At 46.2% G+C, this 22,965-nt stretch overlaps 1 protein-coding gene across 1 annotated transcript in view; it reads left to right on the top strand.

Annotated features, from left to right (window-relative positions):
• The window catches only part of LOC309564615 (uncharacterized protein), a 46,378-nt gene that overhangs the window by 18,682 nt on the left and 4,731 nt on the right, over window positions 1–22,965 (top strand).

Here is a 22,965-nt window from a genome sequence, read left to right as displayed (position 1 = left end):
TCGCTTTTGCGCTTTTCCACTGCATAGTACCGCATGGTACGGTGTTAGAACGGTTCGGTGCGGTACGGTACCGCTGCGCTTTTCCACTACATGGAAGCGAACGGTACGGCTCGCTTAAACAGTACCACCTTGGTTGTGGTTCCAAAAGGGCCGTACCGGTACCATATCCCAAAATCCTTTGCATGCAGCCTTGACTGCTTGTCACTACTAGCCACTGATTGGTCAGAGAATTGTTGTTATCCCACCCACTTACTATTAGTGGAAAAGCAAACCGTACCGAACCGTTCCAACACCGTACCATGCGGTACCATGCAGTGGAAAAGCAAACCGAGCCAAGCAGGGCCGAGTGGAGCCGAGCCGGTACTTGCAGTGGAAAAGTGCCATAAGGGTTAGCAATTTCTGCCTCTTAGATAAGTTCTCACTCACACCATTGATCCTTTTAGTTATCTGAAAGAGGGTAATTCTTTCCAATGGCCCCCTATGTTAGGAGCATTCTTCCCACTGACCACCAATGTAAGGAGCATTCTTCCCACTGATCACCAATGTAAGGAGCATTCTTCCCACTGATCACCAATGTAAGGAGCATTCTTCTCACTGACTACCAATGTAAGGAACATTCTTCCCACTGATCACCAATGTAAGGGACATTCTTCCCACTGACTACCAATGTAAGGGACATTCTTCCCACTGATCACCAATGTAAGGAACATTCTTCCCACTGATCACCAATGTAAGGGACATTCTTCTCACTGACTACCAATGTAAGGAACATTCTTCCCACTGACCACCAATATAAGGAACATTCTTCCCACTGACTACCAATGTAAGGAGCATTCTTCCCACTGGCCGCCAATGTAAGGAACATTCTTCCCACTGACCACCAATGTAAGGAACATTCTTCCCACTGACTACCAATGTAAGGAGCATTCTTCCCACTGGCCGCCAATGTAAGGAACATTCTTCCCACTGACCACCAATGTAAGGAACATTCTTCCCACTGACCACCAATGTAAGGAGCATTCTTCCCACTGGCCGCCAATGTAAGGAACATTCTTCCCACTGACCACCAATGTAAGGAACATTCTTCCCACTGACCACCAATATAAGGAACAATCTTCCCACTGACCACCAATGTAAGGAGCATTCTTCCCACTGACCACCAATGTAAGGGACATTCTTCCCACTGACCACCAATGTAAGGAGCATTCTTCTCACTGACCACCAATGTAAGGAACATTCTTCCCACTGACCACCAATGTAAGGAGCAAATCTCCCCACTGACCATCACATTAATGTATGTTGAGTTGTAGAGATAGTAGTTTTTAGCAGGGGTTCCCTGAGATGGGAAAGTCATTTCAAGGGTACCTCTGTGTTGAAAAGATTGAAAAAGGCTGCTCTAGGGCGCTGAAGGGCAGATGATTTCCAGGAAGTAAATGCTCCATGAATCATCTGCCCTTACTCAAGATGACTACACCTATCAATGTTGGGGGGGGGGGGGTTCAAAGTGGTTTCTTAGTAAAATAAAGACATAGATAAATTGGGGAGTTTGCTAGAAATGATAAACCTGAATTACATGGTTTGTGTTGCCCAGATACAGAGATGTTCCTCTTTAACAGCAGCATCTGTCTAGGTTTTAGTTTTTATTATCTTACTCTAAAGAAATTAAGTCTAGATTAACCTGTTGCTTCCTGCGTATCACATGCAGAGGCAGAAGGGTATCACACACATGCCTTGCCTGACGGATGGGGTTTCTGTGCCAAAAGTGCGGTCCCAGCACCGAGGCAGAGCTGTCAAGGTCAGGTCTCTGTCCCCACTAATGATAGCCCCTGTTCATGTAACAACTGTGACAGCTAATCAGTGGTCACATGATTGCTGTTCCCTCCTGCCCCTGGAAGTAGAGACCCTGTTCAAGGGATGCTGACGCTGAGCAGGTGGTGGTTAATGGAAACCTTCATATCCAATGCAAATAGGACTTTCATATTCAAGTTATTAACATCCCGGGCGAAAACTCACATTAACTGATCAGAATTATCACTCATGGTTCTGTTCCAGTTACCTGAAATCGTACTGGTGGCAATTTGTTTTTACAATCGATGTCATTGGTCTTTGGTTATCCAAAAAAAAAAAGACTTCTAAAACCGTTCCAAGTTTTCAAGGCCTAAACCTTTCTCTGCTTGAGCCATTTCTAATTTTTTTTTTGCACACATTTTAAATTGCATTTTTAATGCCTGAAGATCAATTTAGTACATAATATACATTATTTTTTTATTTTTTTGGATCGTTCAACTGTACTACTTCCATTACTACCAGTGAACTGTCACATGACCAGTCCATTTTTATAAATATAGATTGCTGTGGTTATAACATTCAGCTGACATAATGGTCCGTCATTGATTTTCAAAGTATAGAGCTTTTAAAACCCCAGAGGTCTAAGTGCCAAACACATACCAGTGTCCATTAATAAATAAATAAATAAAACATTTTTTTATATATATCTATATATTGCTGGAAAATAAAAGCTTTTTTTAATATTTTCCAAATACAATCAACTCTGAGGAGCCAATACAAAAGGAAGGGGATCCCCACCATGTTTGACAATAGCTTGACCACATGTATGCAGTTGTGATTATATGAAAAGTACGCCATAAAGACTTGTTCTAAATATGTGAGGCCTAATTAAAGGAGCAACTGTTCACAACGTAAGCTTGATTTGTGTACACTACACAAGGGTATTTCTAGGCTGTGCGTTTGTCACTAGAACCAGTAATCAAAAACTGTGATTAATATGGTATTATAAAGTACAACTAAAGGCCCAATGTAGAAGTTTAGGAGCGTTGGGTTTAAAGCGCAGGCATAAGGTACCGCTAAAGAAGGTGGGGGAGCGTGCACAGGTTTTGTGAAGGGTGTGCTCAAATGCGATGGAAGGGGATGGGGTACGGGTGCACTTTATTGCCGGTTGAGGTGAAAAATGGTGGTGGTATGGCACACTGGTGAGAGGATGGGTAAAGGCGCAATGGTTGGAAGGTGAGTAGGAGAGCAGGAATGGGTAAGAGAGATGCAGTGAAGGGTTGGGACAGCTTGTGCAGACTTGAAAGGAGGGCAGCAGTGAGAAGCAAATGGGAAACCAAAGGTGTGTAGTTGTGTGAGCTGGGAAATTAGGTGCATTATATGGATCAGATGGTGTTGGGAGCAGGTATTGATGCAGTGGCTGAGTGGTGGTGAAAGCAGGGAGTGTAATGTGCAAGTACAATGATTGGAGTTGGGGGGTAGGGTGTGCTTGTAGAGTTTGAGGCGGATAGTTGTACAGGGGAATTATGGAGAGCCGCTATTGGACAGGATGGCTATGAATCTGCCCACTGCCTTGTGCCGTCAATCAAAAGTATAGCGGAACTGGTCTGTTTGCCATCAGGTTCCACCCACCCCAGTACAGAACTCCCTGGCCATGCATCTTTCAGTGCAGCGGGCATAGTGGCAAAGTAGTGAGTGGAGGAAAGAGTGTGCAGTGTTGGGAGGGAGCATGCAGATATTGGGAATGTGCACATGCACAGTGGTAAGCGTTATCCCATAAGTGCATTAATAAGAGGTGGGTAAATCATCTACAGGTTCGGGGGTGGTTAGAGAAGAGGGTTGCAGGTGCAATGTGTGCTGAGGAAAGGGAGGATTCAGACACAATGGGCACTGAGAGAAAGGTGCCTCTGTCACCAAGCCTTTTGGGGGGAGGGTTAAAAGTGTCAAAGGTATGACTTGGAAGGAGCCTAGGCTAAGGCCACTTTTTCATCTGAATCTATACACGGGCTAATAGGAGTGTGGCATCCTTCTACTCCACTGAAATAAAGGGGGAAGCAGGTATGGAGGGTGCTGAGAGTAGGAGGGTGTAGGTGTGTTGAGAAATTGGGTGCAAGAGCAGTGGGTTGTGTGAAGGGAGGTGCATACATAATGTTTTTTTGAGAAAAGGGAGCTCAATGGGTTGGTGCTGATAGGAGGAGAGCTGCAAGTGCACAGAATAGTGTGAAAAGGAGGGCTGCAGATATTGTGAATTGTAAAAGACTTTGGGGTGCTAGGGTATTCCTTAATCTGACTGCATCAAAGCTTTATGACCTGACTGTGCTCATGAGCAAGTCGCTACTGCTATTTACTTCTCCTGGCCTCATGCTGTCTCTTCACCTCTAAAAAAAAATGGCTGGAGGATATACAGGATCTCTGGGAACTGGTGGAAGCAGAGTGAGGATCAGTGGGATCTGTATGGAACTGGTGAAAGCAGAAAGATGGGCATGACTGATTAGAGCAGTGATGGCGAACCTTGGCATCCCAGTTGTTTTAGTGCATGAGCATCATGGGAAATGTAGTTTGAAAACATCTGGGGTGCCAAGGTTAGCCATCACTGGATTAGGGGATTGCACTGGAAATTGTCAATAGAGCGAAAGAGGTGGGGAGAAGAGTATTCCAAAATGGAACCATGACTGAGGCATTATCTTCAATGAAAAGCAAAACTGTGCTGAGAAAAAAAAGAAAAAAATGTCTAAATTACTTTTTCTATTAAGGACTAACCACTTAGCATTTGTCCCATGATAAATGCCTAGTGGTCCCCGCTCAAGCTAACGTCCGATGAATTGGATGCCGCTGACTAGTGAGGGTGCAGCCTGGGAAATGTTCGTTCAGACTAGGTTGCAACCAATATAGTTTTTTCATTGCTGATACCGAAACCGATATTTTGGTCATCGCGTATCGGTATCGGCCGATATGGGCTGATATTTTCGTACATTTAAAAAACCTTTTTTTTTTTTCCTTGACAGGTACTCTTGTGGAGGGATCTGGGGGACTAAAAGACCCCAAACCCCTCTTCTGCACTTGACAGCATTCAAAGCGTCAAGTTTGGCTGTTTTTAATGGTGTCTTTTTTTTTTTTTTTTAATCTGGCGCCAGTACCTGGAAGTGATGTCATGACATCCCTTCTGTTTTTTTGCATGGAGACCCGATCAGAGCCCAATGCGGCTTTGGGACTTCGATGGCTGGTTGCCCGGTGGGATGGGAGACCCGGGGGAGGGGGGGACGTCCCCTCCCGCTCCTGAGCGGCTTCTCAGCTGCATCAGTTGTCATTACAGGACAGCCGACCGTCGGCTATGGACGCCGGTACCGGGGTGATGCCTCTAGCTGCAGGCATCACTCCGGTACAGCACTTTCCGAAATATCTGTAATATCGCCCACCTTGGTGGTCGATTCCGATATATCGGGGAAAGTGCATATCTGCCTTTTGATATATTGGCTTTGCTGCTAATCCGTCGATCCCTGGTTCAGACCCAAAGCACGCTGTAGAAATTGGAAATGAGAGCCAGCTGCCGCACACCTCACCCGGCCCAAGTGTCTAGCAGTTAAAAGCAGCCTCAGCTCAATTCTTACAAGCCATGCCTCCAACATGTTTCACCCTACTCCCGTTTAAGCCCCGAGGGCGGGACGAAACATGTTGGGGGGGCGGTAAGGCTTGGATGAATCGACCTAAAGCTGCTTTTTACTTGCTAACCACTCAGGCTGGGCGAGGTGTGGAGCTATTTCTTCCTCTCTCAGCACTTGTCATTTGAATTTAATGTCCTGCCCCAGATCCTATCACAACGTTCTGATTCTCACAAATCGGCAGCTTGAGTGTGAAGAATGCTGTGAGCAGTGTTGCCAGTGGCTCTCTAGAGTCCAGAAGCCCATCAAGTTACTGAGGTAAACCATATATCCCAGCATCCTTCACTGCATTTTCATAAAGTAGGATGTGTCAGTAGGAATACCACCCAAGAAACATTTGGAGCTGGTGTTCTGGGCGGGGCTCTGTGATGTCACTACATCGCTCTGTAGTTTCCGAAAGCCCAGCTGACAAAGACGGACAAAAAGCTATTTATGAAATGGTGCTTAAGCCTAGTCTCCTGAAGAAAGCAGGGATCGAATGCCTTAAATAAATTTCATTGCGCAGTTTAACCCCTTCCCGCCAACCACCTCCCAAGATTCCGCTGTGATTGACAGTCAGCGGTCATATGATCAGAAAGCTCCAGATCGCAAATAAGTATTGGAAGCTTTCCAGTTCCTGCCAGTAACTGCTGGGCGCGTGCACTCTCAGCACAGAATTGCTTACATTTGGGCCGCATATATGACGGTCTTTTGGTATTCAAGCGCACCCGCAGTGGGGCCCCGTATGTGCGTACGGCTGGCGGGAACAGGTTTATGGGGAATTGAAGGTAAAAAAAAAATCTATCTTCTATTGATACTTGAATACAGGTTGGATTTTTCTCTATCACATAGTTCTACTTTAAGTGGAACTTTCTTCGCCTCCTCTCTCTTGCTGTGATGTTGCTGGCCACTAACGTTTTTCCCAGTTGTCTTCCTGCTACAAGCTCTTTGCCCATCTTGATTGGATGCATCACAATGATGTAAAGCAGCCCAAAGATTATGCAGTTTTCTTTCCTTCCAACACTGGTGGAAAGGAAAGAAAATCACACAATTCCCCCAATAATACAGTCAGTGTTGATGGGGGGAATCCCTCCCATAGTGCTACTGTGCTTTGTCGGTAGGGAGCCTTCTTTGCTGGCAGTGAACTACTAATGCACAGCTCAGTCTACCTTGTAGAGAGTAATGCCGACAGACAAATAAGCTTCCTTTGTTGCAGAAGAGACATACTGAAGAATTCAAAATACCCCCAACAACAGATTTTTGGCAATAGTTCCCTTGTAAACCTCAGACATGAAATCTAAAAAAAACATATATTGCTATAGTGTGTACTTGTCTCAGTCCAGAGCACTAAGTGTCATTTCTGGCTGCTGCCTCCTTCCTCTGCTATCTGCATGAGTCCTTTCTGACAAGGTTTCCTGACACCAAGAGATAAAAAGGTGATGGGAGGTAGCTCCAGCACACATCCTGTGATTGACATCCTTAGCAGGTGGTTGTTAAGGAGCCGGAACCCGCAGGTGTCCTAAACAACAAGCAGATAAATATAGAAAATATATACAGTACTCCAATGCACTTGACACTTTGGTTGAGAGCACAAGCAAACGTGACAGTTAGCAATCCCGGAATGCCAGGAATGTAACTGTTTTTGAAACCGTTAAATCAATGGGTTTAGTTCCACTTTTAGGAGGACTGTTGGTTCAGAAGAATAACTTGAATTTATTTAAGATGTTATAAAATTTAAAAAATTCCTGTTTGTTAAGCGGAACTTAACCCATAACAATTTACCAGTTGTTCTTTAACCACTAGACCTCTGGGCTTTTTTCTGGCACTTTTTGTTTACATGGAACAATCAGTATTCTTTGCTAGAAAATTCCAAACACACACACACACTTTTTTATTTTAATTTAGAGGCCCTAGAGCAGGGATTCCCAAATTACAGCCCTCCAGTTGTTCAGGAACTACAATTCGCATCATGCCTAGCCATGTATGTGAATGTCAGAGATTTACAATGCCTCATGGGATTTGTAGTTCTGCAACAGCTGCAGGACCGTAGTTTGGGAATCCCTGCCCTAGAGAATAAAATGGTGGGTTTTGCAATTGTTTCTATGTCAAATGGTATCTGCACAGCAGTTTTTCAAACACGTTTTTGGGGAAAAATTCACTTTTTGGAATTTAAATTAAAAAAAAAAATCCCGACAATCAAGAACTCAATTTTTTTTGTAGAAGAGGATGCGCGAGTAAATAGATACCAAACATATCACGCTTTAAAATTGCGTACGCCCGTGCAACGGCGACACACAACGTAAATTTCCATCCGTACTATCCATAGGCCTTTACAGGTTACCACTTTAGATTTACAGAGGAGGTCTAGTGCTAGAATTACTGCCCATGATCTGATCACAGTTGGCGATGGGCTCAGGCGTGTTCAGATCGAACCTGCCAGGATGCCGACCCTGCACACAGCCCTTCATAAGCAGCGTGTATATGTGCAGCTGCCGGCCAGGAAAGGCCTCACTACCTATGACTGGCAGTGTGCAGTGGTGCCTCCCTGGCGGGTTCAGTCCGAGCGCGCTCGAGCCCATCACTATCCATGGTGATACCTCACATTTCTGGGATGATGGCTGTTTGCGTGCGGGACCACTGCATGCGTTCCCCGTTGCGCGCCAGCACAGGGGGACGGGGGCACCTACATTTTTTTTTTTATTTAATTATTATGTTTTATTTTTACACTCTTGCTTTAAAAAAAAAAATGTATTACTTTTATTTCTGTCACAAGGAATGTAAACATCCTAGTGGCAGCAAAAGGCAGTGATGGGTACTCCTTTGGAGAGATATGGTGTTTGTAAGACCCCCAAATCCCTCCTCTGCCCTTAAATCATTCAAAACCTCAAGATCTGTGTTTTTGAAACCTTTCGATTTTCTTAAAAATGTGGCCGTTGACATCCGGGTTAACCAGAAGTGATATCGGGTCATTGCTTCCGGGTTGCCATAGCGAAATGCCATTTAAAGCCGATCCCGGCTTTGTTCGGATGTTCGGCTAGGCAGGGGACACGGCGGCTGATCTCCCAGTGGCACAGGAGAGCCGGAGCAAGCTTCCGAAGGCAGCGGCAGGTGGGGGACGTCCACTCCCGTTGCTTGTAAAATCAATCTAGCAGCTAGTTAGCCACTAGGATTGCTTTTACAAGAGAGCCAGCTCTAAAAATAACTACCAGGGTGATACCTTGCTGGTGGTCACCATTTTGTTGAAGCCCAGAGCAGTCACTTCCTTTTTGGAAACTCTCCCCCTTTGTCTGGCCTCATAAAACCATATGTCCCTTTCTGTAAATAAAATATGTACATTTCCAGGCTTAATTGAATGTTGTGGCTTAGCTAGAGAGGAAGGCTGACAGGAGCTTTCAGTGCTGAAGTTCACAGGCTGACCATGAGGGAGAAAGAAGAGAACATCAGGGAGATAGAGACTCTATCCTTGTAAATTTCCAGCCTTGATTGAATGTTGTGGCTTAGCTAGAGAGGAAGGCTGACAGGAGCTTTCAGTGCTGAAGTTCACAGGCTGACCATGAGGGAGAAAGAGAAAATCAGGGAGATAGAGACTCTTTCCTTGTAGTTTAATTAGTTTGTTTCTACCTGGCAGTAGAGTTTATCCTGTCCTCTCCTGCTTTTCTTTTATCCCTCCCTAATTGGTGTTCCCTCTGCGCAGTCTTTCTCATTCCTGTTGCTTTCTTCCTCTCTCAGCAACAGTAAATCTTAAAGTGATACTAAAGTCTTATTTTTTGCGTAAAAAATAGACATGTCACACTTACCTGCTCTCTGCAGTGGTTTTGCACAGAGCATCCCCGATCCTCTTCTTGGGTGCCTCGCCGGCACTCCTGGTCCCTGCTGATTGCCCCCACAGCAAGCAGCTCACTATGGGGGCACCCGAGCCAAATCGCTGCTCTGTGTGTGCATTCAGGCACAGAGCTGCAGCTTGGCCCCATCCCCTCTCTCTCCTTTTTTGGTTCACTGACTTTGACAGCTGTGTCTCAGCCAATCAGGAGGGAAAGTCCCCGGACTCCGTGGCTCTTGTGCAACATCGCTGCACAGAAGGCTTTATATCTTAATACATAGAATGTATTCAATAAAAAATAAAACCTTCTGCCTTTAGAACCACTTTAAAGCTGTCAACAGATCGGCGTCTAGTGGCTCTGATTTTAGGCACAGTGCTGAAAATAGAGTGAAACTGAGCATGTGCAGAGCAGAGGAGATGTACATGCCTACTGCAGCCATTATGATGGGTCTGTTCTCTCACTGTTTCTGGAACATAGGGGAGCAGAAGCCCCCAAATTTCCATGTGGACAAGAGCAGATAGGGATTGTGGCTGGGGACATCTTGCTTGTTGGAGTAAATTGTAAGAGATGCAATCACTTTTGAGTGAACCGAAAAAACATATTTTATGAAAATTTCCTATAGCTCAAAGCATTGTTTGCTTTAGTACTGAGGTGAAATGTAAGAAAGGATTCTGCTTTGTTGCTATGGAAATTTTCTTTGTTGGCACTATTTTCATACATAAGCCATACACGATCTACGTGCATCTTAGATGCATGACAGTCCTCTATCTAAGTGCAGACAGGTCAGATGTGTGCTAAGAGATGAAGCCAAGCATCCCTTGGCTCCTTGTTTAGTGGGAGTAATCGTGCCCCATATTAGTGGGAGTAATCGTGCCCCATAGATGATGTCATTGGGTGTAATCATGCCCCATCCTGGTGTCAGTTGGGGGAATAGTGTCCTATCATTGGTGTCAGTGGGGGGAATAGTGTCTCGTCATTGGTGTCAGTGGGGGGGTGAATTAGTGTCCCATCATTGGTGTCAGTGGGAAGGGTAGGGTCCCATCGTCTGTGTCAATGGAAGGAATGGTGCCCCATCTTCGGTGTCAGTGGGGGGGACGTTGGTGTCAGTGGGAGAATAGTGTCACATTATTGGTGTCAGTAGGGGGGGAATAGTGCCCCATCATTGGTGTCAGTGAAGGTAATAGTGCCCCGTCGTTGCTGTCAGTGGGGGGGAATAGTGCCCCATAGTTGGTGTCAGTGGGGGGAATAGTGCCCCATTGCTGGTGTCAGTGGGGGGAATAGTGCCCCATTGCTGGTGTCAGTGGGGGGGAATAGTGCCCCATTGGTGTCAGTGGGGGAAAATAGTGCCCCGTCGTTGCTGTCAGTGGGGGGGAATAGTGCACCATAGTTGGTGTCAGTAGGAGGAAAAGTGCCACATCCTTGGTGTCAGTTGGAGGAATAGAGTGGCAGGAACTATGCCCCACTATTGGTGACAGTGGGAGGAGTAATGTCCCAAGGGCCAGATAAAAGCAAGCAGAGGGCTGCATCCAGCCCCCGGGCCGCAGTTTGGAGACCACTGATGTCGATGATGCTGTGCATATAGCAAGAATATTCTCCCCAGCATAAGAAGCGACCATTTTGCTGGATTGCCTGAGCTGGCATGACTTTCCTTTCTTCATCTTCTCAGAGAACCAGATTTCATTGGCACTAATTGTTCTGGTCAGCATATTACTACTAATTTGCATACTAAGCACATTGGCAGTTCTCATCTGGGACAAACCAGAAAAAACAAACTTTCACAAATTTACAGCAAGGTCCCATAAATTTTCCATTGCAATTTTTCAGTTCGCTTTCTGTGGGTGAGCAGAATTTTTGTCACTTGTAGCCAACAGGTTAACTCACTAATCTTCCAGATAATGCACCATGTACAGTTGTGGATCTGGTGCTAGTTATATGCACAAGTTCATTTTGAGTGGTTGTGGGGACACATTACATTAAAGCAATTGGGAAGGGGGGGTGGGGGGGGGGGCAGGTGGCTCCCGCAGCTAATGGAGCGGTTACTTGCGATGACAGATCACGGGATGATCACAGAATGCATCCAGGGCCAATCGTTACAGGTAATCACGTTATGCCATGTGAGTAGCAGCAAATTGCTGTGGGAGTGGTCAGCCTCCTATTGCTTTCAGTGGAGCTGCTGCCCGTATAGTTCTCCTGCATGTGATCAGGAACAGCCCAATTTGCAAGTGGTAAAGGGGACCCAGGATTGCAGCCATTTTGCAGTATGGTTCCCACAGGAGGGACATACAATGTAGAATTTAGCCAGATGGACAACAATGTGACAATTTGTCTGATATACACAGAGCTCCTTTATACTTGCCAGCAGTATTGGACTTTCATACTAAGGCTTTGTTCACATGGGCTTCAAAATTAACCTAAAAATCATACCAAATGTGTACAAACAATATATATAACACTGTCTTCCTGATGAAGTCCTGCCCACAGGACGTAACGTGTTTAGAGAGCAGAGCCACATGCCGATGACGTCATTACGCTGCTATCTCAGAATGGCTGGGTGATCAGAGACCGGTACATGCTGGGATTTTTTCAAGAGATTGTTGTATTGAAGGTGATCTTGCGTTTTAACCCCCTGTGAGTGCTTTTCATTTTTTATCAACTGCCCGCCACATATATACTGTATGACGATCTACGGGAGCGATCCTTGGGGAGCGAGTGCGCCCCCATTAGGCAGCGGGGAAGCGGATTCAGGGGGCTGGCGGTCGCAATTGCCACCGGGCACCCGCGATCGCTCCCCGTGGAGACAGAACGGCGCTCTGCTGTTGTAAACACAGCAGACCGTTCTTCTCTCTGGAAACAATACAGACCTCCTGTGTTCCTCCTATTTAGGAATACGGGTCTCTGTGTTAGTTCCACAAGCCCATTACCCTCACAGTTAGAAAACACCCCCTAGGCATACATTTAACCCTTTGACCGTTCCTGGGTTAATCCCTTCCTTGCCAGTGTCATTATTACAGTGACAGTGCATATTTTTAGCACTGATTACTGTAGTAGTCACCGGTCCCCCCCAAAAATGTCAGTCAAGGGTCCGATCTGTCCGCTGCAATGTCACAGTCCCGCTAAAAATCGCTGATCGCCGCCATTACTAGTAAAAAATAAATAAAAATGGCACAAATCTTTCTCCTAGTTTGTAGACGCGATAACATTTGCGCAAATCAATCAAAATACGCTTATTGGGATTTTTTTAACCAAAAATATGTAGCAGAATACAAATTGGCCTAAAATGGTAAAAACATTTTGATTTTTACATTTTTATTATTGGGAATATTATATAGCAGAATGTGAAAAATATAAAAAAAAAAAAAATCGCAGAGGTGATCAAATACCACCAAAAGAAAGCTATATTTGTGGGGAAAAAAGGACATAAATTCTATTTGGGTACAGCGTCGCACGACCGCGCAATTGTCTGTTAAAATAACGCAGCTCCGAATTGCAAAAAATGGCCTGGTCATTAAGGGGGTAAAGCCCTCCGGTCCAGAACTGGTTAAATAAATACAGTGAGCATTAGCAGTCCCTTTCTATTTGATGCATGTTATACCATACTTGAGCTGCATTTGAAAGTGCATGAAGAAGATCTAAGAGGATGAGCCTGGGCTTGAGGATCAACCCAAGGGGGGGGGGGGGGGGTAAAAAGCACGGTCTGACCCCATGTGTTATCAGAGTTCAGAAGTGGAGGTGAGCATATTGGAGTGATCACGAGGTGGAGTGCATGGTTCCTTTGGTGGCATCAGTAAACCGCCACTGAAACAAAAATTAGCTGGGCCCCCCTGCAGAGTTGTTATAATGCACTAGTATGTTTTGAGACCCTATGGAATGTTGGACTATGTTTCTTTAATCCATGGGACATTAATGACTCATTTACCTAGAGCTGTGTAAGTAATAATTAGGTAGTGCTACACTATATTGATTGCTTCAGCACTTTTATTGCAGGCTGCATCAGCAGTATGGTTACCTCAAAGGGTCGGTTCTATCTAGGGTGCGCTATGTGCAGAGTTCGGGGGGTGCGCTATGTGCAGAGTTCAGGGGGTGCGCAATGTGCAGAGTTCGGGGGGTGCGCTATGTGCAGAGTTCGGGGGGTGCGCTATGTGCAGAGTTCGGGGGGTGCGCTATGTGCAGGGTTCGGGGGGTGCGCTATGTGCAGAGTTCGTGGGGTGCGCTATCTGCAGAGTTCGTGGGGTGCGCTATGTGCAGAGTTCGTGGGGTGCGCTATGTGCAGAGTTCGTGGGGTGCGCTATGTGCAGAGTTCGTGGGGTGCGCTATGTGCAGAGTTCAGGGGGTGCGCTATGTGCAGGGTTCGGGGGGGTGCGCTATGTGCAGGGTTCGGGGGGGTGCGCTATGTGCAGGGTTCAGGGGGTGCGCTATGTGCAGGGTTCGGGGGGTGCGCTATGTGCAGAGTTCGGGGGGTGCGCTATGTGCAGAGTTCGGGGGGTGCGCTATGTGCAGAGTTCAGGGGGGTGCGCTATGTGCAGAGTTCAGGGGGGTGCGCTATGTGTAGAGTTCAGGGGGGTGCGCTATGTGCAGAGTTCAGGGGGTGCGCTATGTGCAGAGTTCAGGGGGTGCGCTATGTGCAGAGTTCAGGGGGTGCGCTATGTGCAGGGTTCAGGGGGTGCGCTATGTGCAGGGTTCAGGGGGTGCGCTATGTGCAGAGTTCGGGGGGTGCGCTATGTGCAGAGTTCAGGGGGTGCGCTATGTGCAGAGTTCAGGGGGGTGCGCTATGTGCAGAGTTCAGGGGGGTGCGCTATGTGCAGAGTTCAGGGGGGTGCGCTATGTGCAGAGTTCGGGGGGGTGCGCTATGTGCAGGGTTCAGGGGGTGCGCTATGTGCAGAGTTCAGGGGGTGCGCTATGTGCAAGGTTCAGGGGTGCGTTATTATACAGGATTTATTATTATACAGGATTTATATAGCGCCAACAGTTTGCGCAGCGCTTTACAATGTGAGGGAAGACAATACAGTTACAATACAATTTAAAACAGGAGGAACTAGAGGGCCCTGCTCGTTAGAGCTTACAATCTAGAAGGTGCAGGGTTCAGGGGTGCGTTACGTGCAGGGTTCAGGGGTGTGCTACGTGCATTGTTCAGGGGTGCGTTACGTGCAGAGTGCAGGGTTCAGGGGTGCGTTACATACGGATTCACAGGGGTGTACTGTGTGCAAGGTTTAGGATTGTAAAACACTCCCCCCCCCCCCCCCTGCTCTAGTGCCTCCCTGTGTAGGTGGCTCTGCCTCGCCTTCTAAGAAGATCATTCTCTCTTAGATGGCTTCTGTTTTTTTACAAGTGAGAGCCGGAGATGGCAGAATGGAGTTCCGCCACTTTCCGGCTGCAAAACTGGGTGCAAGGGCCACATGACCAGGCCTGGTGGGCCAGATTTGGGCCTTATGTTTCACATATGTTAGGTAAATAAATATTACAGGCTTTGGACATGGAGATTCATTGCGATGCAATATGACGGTATGAGTCCAGGAAGAGTGAGTCCAAGTTCTAAAACTTTTATTGAATAGTAAACCTAAGAAAAAAAAAAACAGCAACCCAAATACCAGCTATACCAATTAAATTGATTAACCTGAACCTTTCAACCTTGATGAGATCCACATCTTAACCTACACCCATTAACAGTCCGGCAGGGCTTGGGATAATTTCAATCGGTGCGTGGGCTTCCTCACTTGGCAGAAGCTGAATTTATCCTCAAATACTGTCGAAGGGACATGTTGGAAAATTTTCCAATTTTGCTGTCCCAATACAATGTCCTGGCAGGGGGCTTTCCTTAAATCTACCTCATTTGTAAAAAAAAAAAAAAAAAAGCGAACATTGTATGGGCAGTTTTAAAGCCCAAATCCACTGATTCCCGTAGTTAAAGTGTTACTAAACCCAGGATCCGGCATTCACTATATCTGGTCCCCTACAGCAGTGGTCCTCAACCCTGGTCCTCAGGGCCCACCAACAGGCCAGGTTTGCAAGATAACTGAAATACATCCCAGGTGATATAATTTGCTGCTCAGTGATTGCAGTACTCTAGTCTGCATCTCCCCAAGGTAATACTCAAAATCTGGCCTGTTAGTGGGCCCTGGGGACCGGAGTTGAGGACCACTGCCCTACAGAACACGGAAATGCAATTATTTTAGTAAATATAAACTGTTAAATACCTTTTTCTCATCAGCAGTATATAGCAGCCTTGTGACTTCTATCAGTGTCTGGTTAAAGCTTGTAGGAGGAGTTTTCATACTGCACTGGCTGTCCTATCAGGATCCAGGACCCCTGACCCTCTATCTGGACAGTGCTGATTGGCCTTGTGCTGATCACATGCACTCTCCCAAGAAAAAAACAAACAACTCTAGCAATACACATCAAACTGAGCATGTGCAGCCTGACTCCAAAGGCTCTGTCTTATCCGGTCCTGTGCTGGAGTCAGTGGAAGGAGGGGGAAGATCAGAGAAGACAGGATCAAACAGCCTTTTTAGACAATGCAGAGGATTAACCCCTTAGGTTCCACAGTGAGTATAACCAGCATGCTTTACTGCATATACAAACTGATTTTACTGTTTTGGGTTTAGTAACACTTTACGTGACGGTTAGAGCACATCCGATTCAACCAGGGTGCCCAGCCTTTTACCTATATTGCACCATGCGGTATATCGAAGAATGGCCAAGACGACCCTGAATTGGTCAATTGTAAGTTACCCTTGTAAGGTATTTCAACCAGGTTTTGATATAATTTGATGCAACCTAGGTTTAGTATTATATTAGCAAAAGCTGATATATATTCTTCAAATAGCAGGGGTCTGTGGGAGAGCAGTTTTACCAGCATGGCTTTTTTCTTACCTGGTGAATGGTGATGCTCCTATCTTTTTGGTATGGTTTACCAGATTTTATCCCAAGTATGGCATTATGAAATGGACCTCTTTCTAGATGAGAAACACAAACTGTTTTGCTTAATGTAGGGATAAGACTATGTGAGATGGACCAGGCTTGGACTTGGCACTTTATATTTTGGTAGGAGACCAGCCATTTAAGTGAGGAAGACTTAAGAGAGAAATTGAAAGTCTGATGAACCCTGTGAATTTATTTAATTTTTCTCCAGGATTCTCCCACAAACCAAGCTATCACATAGTTGCTCCTCAAGCTTTAACCACTTAGGCCCCGAAAGATTTTACCCCCTTCCTGACCAGGGCCTATTTTGCGATTCGGCACTGCGTGATTTTAACGGACAATTGCGCGGTCGTGCGACGCTGTACCTGAACTAATTTGACGTCCTTTTTTTCCCACAAACAGAGCTTTCTTTTGGTGCTATTTGATCACCTGTTTTTATTTTTTGATCATGCGCTATAAACAAAAAAAGAGCGTAAATTTTGCAAAAATAACAATATTTTCACATTTTTTTTATATGAAATTCCCCCCCAAAAAAATGTAAAAATCACAATTTTTTTAACATTTTAGGCCAATTTGTTTTTTGCTACATATTTTTGGTAAAAAAAAATCGCAAAAAGCGTATTTTGATTGGTTTGCGCAAAAGTTATTGCGTTTACTAACTAAGGGAAAGATTTTTGTCATTTTTGTCGTTTTTTTTTTTTAACGCAAAATGGCGGTGATCTGCAATTTTTTTTGTTGCGGGACTGTGGTATTGTGGCGGACAGATCGGACCCTTGACTGACATTTTTTACACTTTTGGGGTTACCAGTGACATTACTGCAGTAATCAGTGCTATACATATGCACTGTTACTGTAAAAATTACACTGGCAGTGAAGGGGTTAACTTTTTTTGAGAGGCAGGGGTTAAGTGTGTCCCTAGGGGCTTTATTCTTACTGTGATTGGCTGTGGCTAGTTGTGTAAGAACAGTGATCAACGGTCCTACATAGTAGAACCGTATGATCACCATTTTTACACAGGGGAGAATGACAGGCGGCTTTGTTTTAATTTAGCCGCCTGCCTTTCTCCCGGTGTCACGGATGATAGCGAGTCCGGGTCCGCCGGGCACATGCGCGGGAGGGTCCGTGACCGAGCGGGAGCGCGCATTCGGCGGCGCGCTCGCTACCCAGAGCCTCACAGGCTAGCGACGTAGACCTACGTCGCTTTGCCTGTGAGGGGCTGACTGCCTCAGTAAATCTACTGACGGCAGTCGGCAAGTGGTTAAACAGTTTTGTTAAAACAATATTCAGTTTCAAACTAAATTGACAGGTTCCGTGTAGCAACGGCTTGGAGTGTAGACGAGGACAGCCCTCGTCCCAGCTCTAGACCTCTAATAGAAATGGGAAGTCGCACATCTCTGCAAAACCCCGTAAAAAAGGTTGGGTTTCTTCAGCCCGGGCTCCAACCAGGCCATGCCCCCAACACAGTTTCCATCCACTCCTCATAACTAAGCTCCGTGGGCAGAGTGAAACATGTTGGAGCTTGAGCTGAGGCTGTCATACACTTTTTATGGGGTTTTGCAGAGATGTGTGACTTCCAGGATTTTTCCCTTTCCTATTAGAGGTCTAGAGCAAAAGAAAGTGCTTTTCAATGTCGTAGATAGCATGGAAGGAGAAGGTTTCTGTTTTGTGAAGTGGCGATATGCTGTATCCTTATTCAGAAAGACTGATGGATACTAACTCATGTGTATGGAGAACACAACAATCATGTTATTTTCTTGTGGAGGCAGCAATGGCAGAAAAGAACTAGTGGGAGTCCTGCATTACTCCACCCGATTAGTCCAATCTGCAGCTGCAGATCCCTTAACCTTCTGACATCCTAGTGACCCTCTGTGCTCCCAGAGAGCACTCAGCCTTCACGTTCCTGCCAACCTCAAACAGTGATATAGTGCACCCTGACCTTTTCTTAGTAGGCCTCAGTGCCCCCAAACAGCACTCGGCCTCCACAGTGCCCGCAACCTCCAACAGGGTCATAGTTCCCCCGGACCTTTTCCCAGTGGACCTCAGTGCCCCCAGAGAGCTCTCTACCTCCACAGTGCCTCCAGCACTTGACAGTTGCCCCTCACCCCCTCCAGAAACGTTCCCCTCTGGGTCACCTAGTCTGCTGCAGAGTACCCCAATCCACTCCAGGATCTCCATCCCCCTCCACAGTGACACGTAGCCCCATCTAGAGTCCTCTAACCTTTTTAATATGTATTTTGTCTTCCCATACATTGTGTGAGTATACATTTTATTGAAGCGTGGAATGTTTTGAAAGAATTTACTGAACAATGGTCTCAAAAAGGTGGTGAACCACTGCTCTGAGTACACCCAACATATATCAAGCCCTAAAATTGTTTGTGCTCGTGAAATAGTGACAAATCTCGGTAATCTAAATTTTCCATAGGCGATGCCTAAACCACTTCAGCTCTGGAAGATTTTACACCCTTTATGACCAGGCCATTTTTTTGCTATTCAGCACTGCGTTATTTTAACTGGTAAAAGAGCGGTCATGCCACGCTTTACCCAAACAAAATGTATATCATATTTTTTCCCACACAAATGGAACTTTTTTTTTGTTGGTATTTGATCACCACTGCTCTTTTTTATCTTTTGCGATACAAACGAAAAAAGACCGAAAATTTTGAAAAAAAAATTCTCTTTTGTTCGTTGACGGACACAGCTATCATATTTTTTTTCCACACAAATCAAACTTTCTTTTCTTGGTATTTGATCACCACTGCGCTTTTATTTTTTGCGATACAAATGAAAAAAAAAAGCTATTTCTCTTTCGTTCATTGATGGACACAGCTCCTGATCTTCTTACCATTGGGTTATACTGCTCCCTACAGGAGTAGCACACTAGGCAGAAAAAAGTCTGGCTACAGCTATGGGCAGTCCCAGGGGGTATACTCCCTCTCTCTGCTATAGGTACTCAGTTTTTTTCTGCCTAGTCAGGAGTAAGGACCTAGTTCCTTTCTGTTGGATCTCTGGTCCTGACAAATTTTTTATTTTTAGATAGAATTTTTTCTCTTTTTTTGTTTTTTCCTGTGAGATCTACAATCAACTGCCGGACTGGGTGACTGGCTGGATAATCTAGATCCAGTGGTCGACCCAGTCTGGCCAATGAGCGCACGCAGACCTCAGCTCTGCGCTAGGTCAGCCTGGACCTGGCCCTACTTGACAGGGACTGGCCTGTGAGTTAAACACCTTGTGAGGTCGCGTACGACCAGGTCTCAGCCTGAGTCGCAGCGTTTGTCCTGGCCGATAGCTCCCAATTTCCGATGGAGAGGAGCTTCTGTCTGGAGCGGTGCTCGCCTGGTTCCTGTTATGGTAAGTGACTGTCCCTCCTCTCCCCCTGGAGGGTTTTGGGTTGGATGTGGGCCCCTCCCTGTGCTGGCGATGGGGGCAGGGAGGTATACTGCCAGCAAACGGGCGATCGGCTGTGGAGGGGGGCTGTACCTGGTGGGGGCTCCTGCCAGGGGCCCCCCTTTTTGCCTTTCTGGTTTTCTGAGGCCTAGGGATCCCTCCTGGGTCCCAGGGAGCCTTGTGGGGCCGCAATTTTGCTGTACCCTGTGTCTTCTATGCACTGCGACCATGTTTGTGTGGTCCGGTGGCCATTTTGCAGTGGTTTGCCATTAAAAATAGCAGCGACCATGACAGTGGAGCTCTGTAGGCGGTGATTTTGGTGGTGGGAGCCCCTCCTCTTCCCCTTGTGCTGACTCCTGGATCTTTTCACTTCCTGATCGCCGCATGTGGAGTGCAGATTATCCTGGTGGCTGCAGGTGCCTGTTTCTGCTCGGTGGTGAGTCTGGTGGGGTCCTGTCCCTCTCTGCTGAGGATCAATTAGGTGCTCTGTTACTGGTGACCGAGTGGTGCTGCCAGAGTGGTGAGGGTGTCCCTTAGCAGTGTTTTTACACCTTTACCTGTGGCATCCCCCTATTGACTAATGGAGTCTTTGGAGCACATTTCCCCACCTGATACCCTCTAAATCTGTCGGCTCTCCGGGTCCCAAGCATTCATTGATGCACTGACGGCAGTCCTGGAGTTCTTTGTGTCCTGGGTGGGGGTGATTTTTGGACGACGGGCTAGCAAAAAGCGCCTCTGTCTCCTCAGATCCTGAATCTGTTTTCGCTGCCGCAGACGTGGGACACTGCTGGATCTGCGACCACGCGTCCTAAGTTCTCAGATAGTGAGGATGATTCCTCCACTTTTGCAACAACACACGAAAAGGCACTGGTGGATGTACTGATTGTATCTGTGCGTGAGGCCTTAAAAAATGGAGGACGCAGCTGAAGCTGCAATGGAGGCGTTGGTTCCCTTTGGACCTCACAAGCCATCCAGAGCAGAAAAGGTGTTTCCTTTTCCTGCCTATTTTGTCAGAATTGTCGCTTAAGTGTGGGAATGGCCAAAACGCCCCCTTGTGGTCCCTAAGCAATTTGCTTTGCGGTACCCCTATGAGGAGTCCCTTCTTAAAAGGTGGACACTCCAGTCTCCAGATTGAATAAAGAAACCATGATTCTGGTTGAAGAATCCCCGGCCTTTAAGGACCCGACTTACAGGAAGGCGGTGGCTGTGACCCACAATATATACACCCTGGCTGGTTCAGCACCGAGGCCCGTATTTAACATTGCACTGGTGTCGCAAACTCTGACCGAGTGGGTTAAGCTTTTTACGCTGTGACCTGTTGGGGGAGCAGCTCCCCCCTGACTTTGCTGAACTGGTGTACCAGTTGGTCCAGGGGCTGCAGTTTATTTGTGATGCCTCTTTGGGATGCGGCTCCCAAAGTCGCTAGGCTCTGTTTCAGCAGTGGTCCTTCTGCGTATTTTTTGGCTCAAATGCTGGTCTGTGAACCAGGCTTCTAAGAAGGCCTTGACTGACCTTCCCTTTCAAGGAGATCGCCTGTTTGGAGCTACCCTGGATGACATCATAAAAGGTCTCGTAGGGGGGGGAAGGGTACCTTTCTTCCGCAGGCTACTAAGAGCAAGGACTCTCATCGTAGACGTGAGCCATCCTTCTCGGCTCATAAGAAGCTTTTTTTTTCCTTAGGGATCGATTGACAAGGAATCAAAGCTGTTCAGGGCCTCCTTTGGTGGATCCAAGAGAATGTGGTCTGGCAAGTCAAGAGTGGGCTTATCCAGACCCGCGGACAAAACTCCTTGACCATAAAAATATAAATAAAAATCAAATTTCTGCATTAACTTTGGCCAAAAATTTTCTGCTACGTGTTTGATCAAAAAAACAATAAGTGATTATTGATTGGTTTGCGTGAAAGTTATAGCACCTCCAAATTGTGGGATAAATCCTGGAATTTGTTTTATATACTGATTTATACCAATGATGGGGCAGAATTCCTCCCACTAAAACCAATGATGGGGCAGAATTCCTCCCATTGACACCAATGATGGGGCAGAATTCCTCCCACTGACACCAATGATGGGGCACTATTGCTCCCACTGACACCAATGATGGGGCACTATTGCTCCCACTGACACCAATGATGGGGCACTATTCCTCCCACTGACACCAATGATGGAGCACTATTCCTCCCACTGACACCAATGATGGGGCACTATTGCTCCCACTGACACCAATGATGGAGCACTATTGCTCCCACTGACACCAATGATGGAGCACTATTGCTCCCACTGACACCAATGATGGAGCACTATTGCTCCCACTGACACCAATGATGGAGCACTATTGCTCCCACTGACACCAATGATGGAGCACTATTGCTCCCACTGACACCAATAAAGGGGCACTATTGCTCCCACTGACACCAATGATGGAGCACTATTCCTCCCACTGAAACCAATGATGGAGCACTATTCCTCCCACTGATACCAATGATGGGGCACTATTCCTCCAACTGATACCAATGATGGGGCACTATTCCCCCCACTGACAGTATTCCTCTCACTGACCCCAACGATAGGGCATTATTCTTCCTACTGACACCAACAATGGGGCACTATTTCTCTTCCCACTGAGCCCATAGGCACTATGTCATTATCTTATTACCACTGACATTATCTTCTGGAGCATTTTCTTCTTTCTCTGGACACCCCCCCCCCCCCCCCTAAATTATGAAGGATGTTAAACTGGACTTTTGTTTGGAAAGTTTTGAGAACTCTGGTCTGAGTTTCCCAAATTTGTTCTCCTCTTGTAGTTATTACAGGGTAATAGTCTATTCCTTCTTTTATTAGACATTGTGGATCAAATTGTGATGGAGATAAACAAGACTCCATGTTGTCAGGCATAAAGGAGAACATCCTATAAAACCTTGCTGAAGGTGTCCCCTGGAGGTGTAAAAAGCCAGAGTGGGATTTGACCAACCAAAACCTATACAGAACTAAAATATTGGTTTTAGGCTAAAAGAACCCTAGCATGAAGAAATAAATAGGGGCTTCTTTGGTATGATTTTAGGGGTTGTACTTCTATTATTTACCTGCATGTGTCACTTTCATTAGATTTTCTTTCTTTTCATGCAGATCCTAGTCTTCAAAAAATAAAAAATTTATAAATCGCAGAGCAGTTAAAGGACCGTAACAATCCCGATAGGAGGTTTATGTGCTGTGTACTTTGTAAATGGCGCGACCAATTATTCCTGTGACCGCTACAACACAATACGTTCTTTCGTGTTGGCCTCCAACTCTGTCAGTGTGCATTAATTAGGCCAGTCATAAGTGTTCTCTGTGTGTATTGGCCTCCATTTTACAGATACCCTGAGGTTTTTTTCCTCTGCATTATAAATAAAGAATGATGTTCAAGCTTTGGGATTGTCA

The sequence above is a fragment of the Pelophylax lessonae genome (genome assembly GCF_965119305.1).
Source record: "Pelophylax lessonae genome assembly, chromosome: 9".
NCBI lineage: Eukaryota > Metazoa > Chordata > Amphibia > Anura > Ranidae > Pelophylax > Pelophylax lessonae.
Note: the sequence above shows the minus strand (reverse complement) of the source record. Positions and strands in the feature narration are given on the sequence as shown.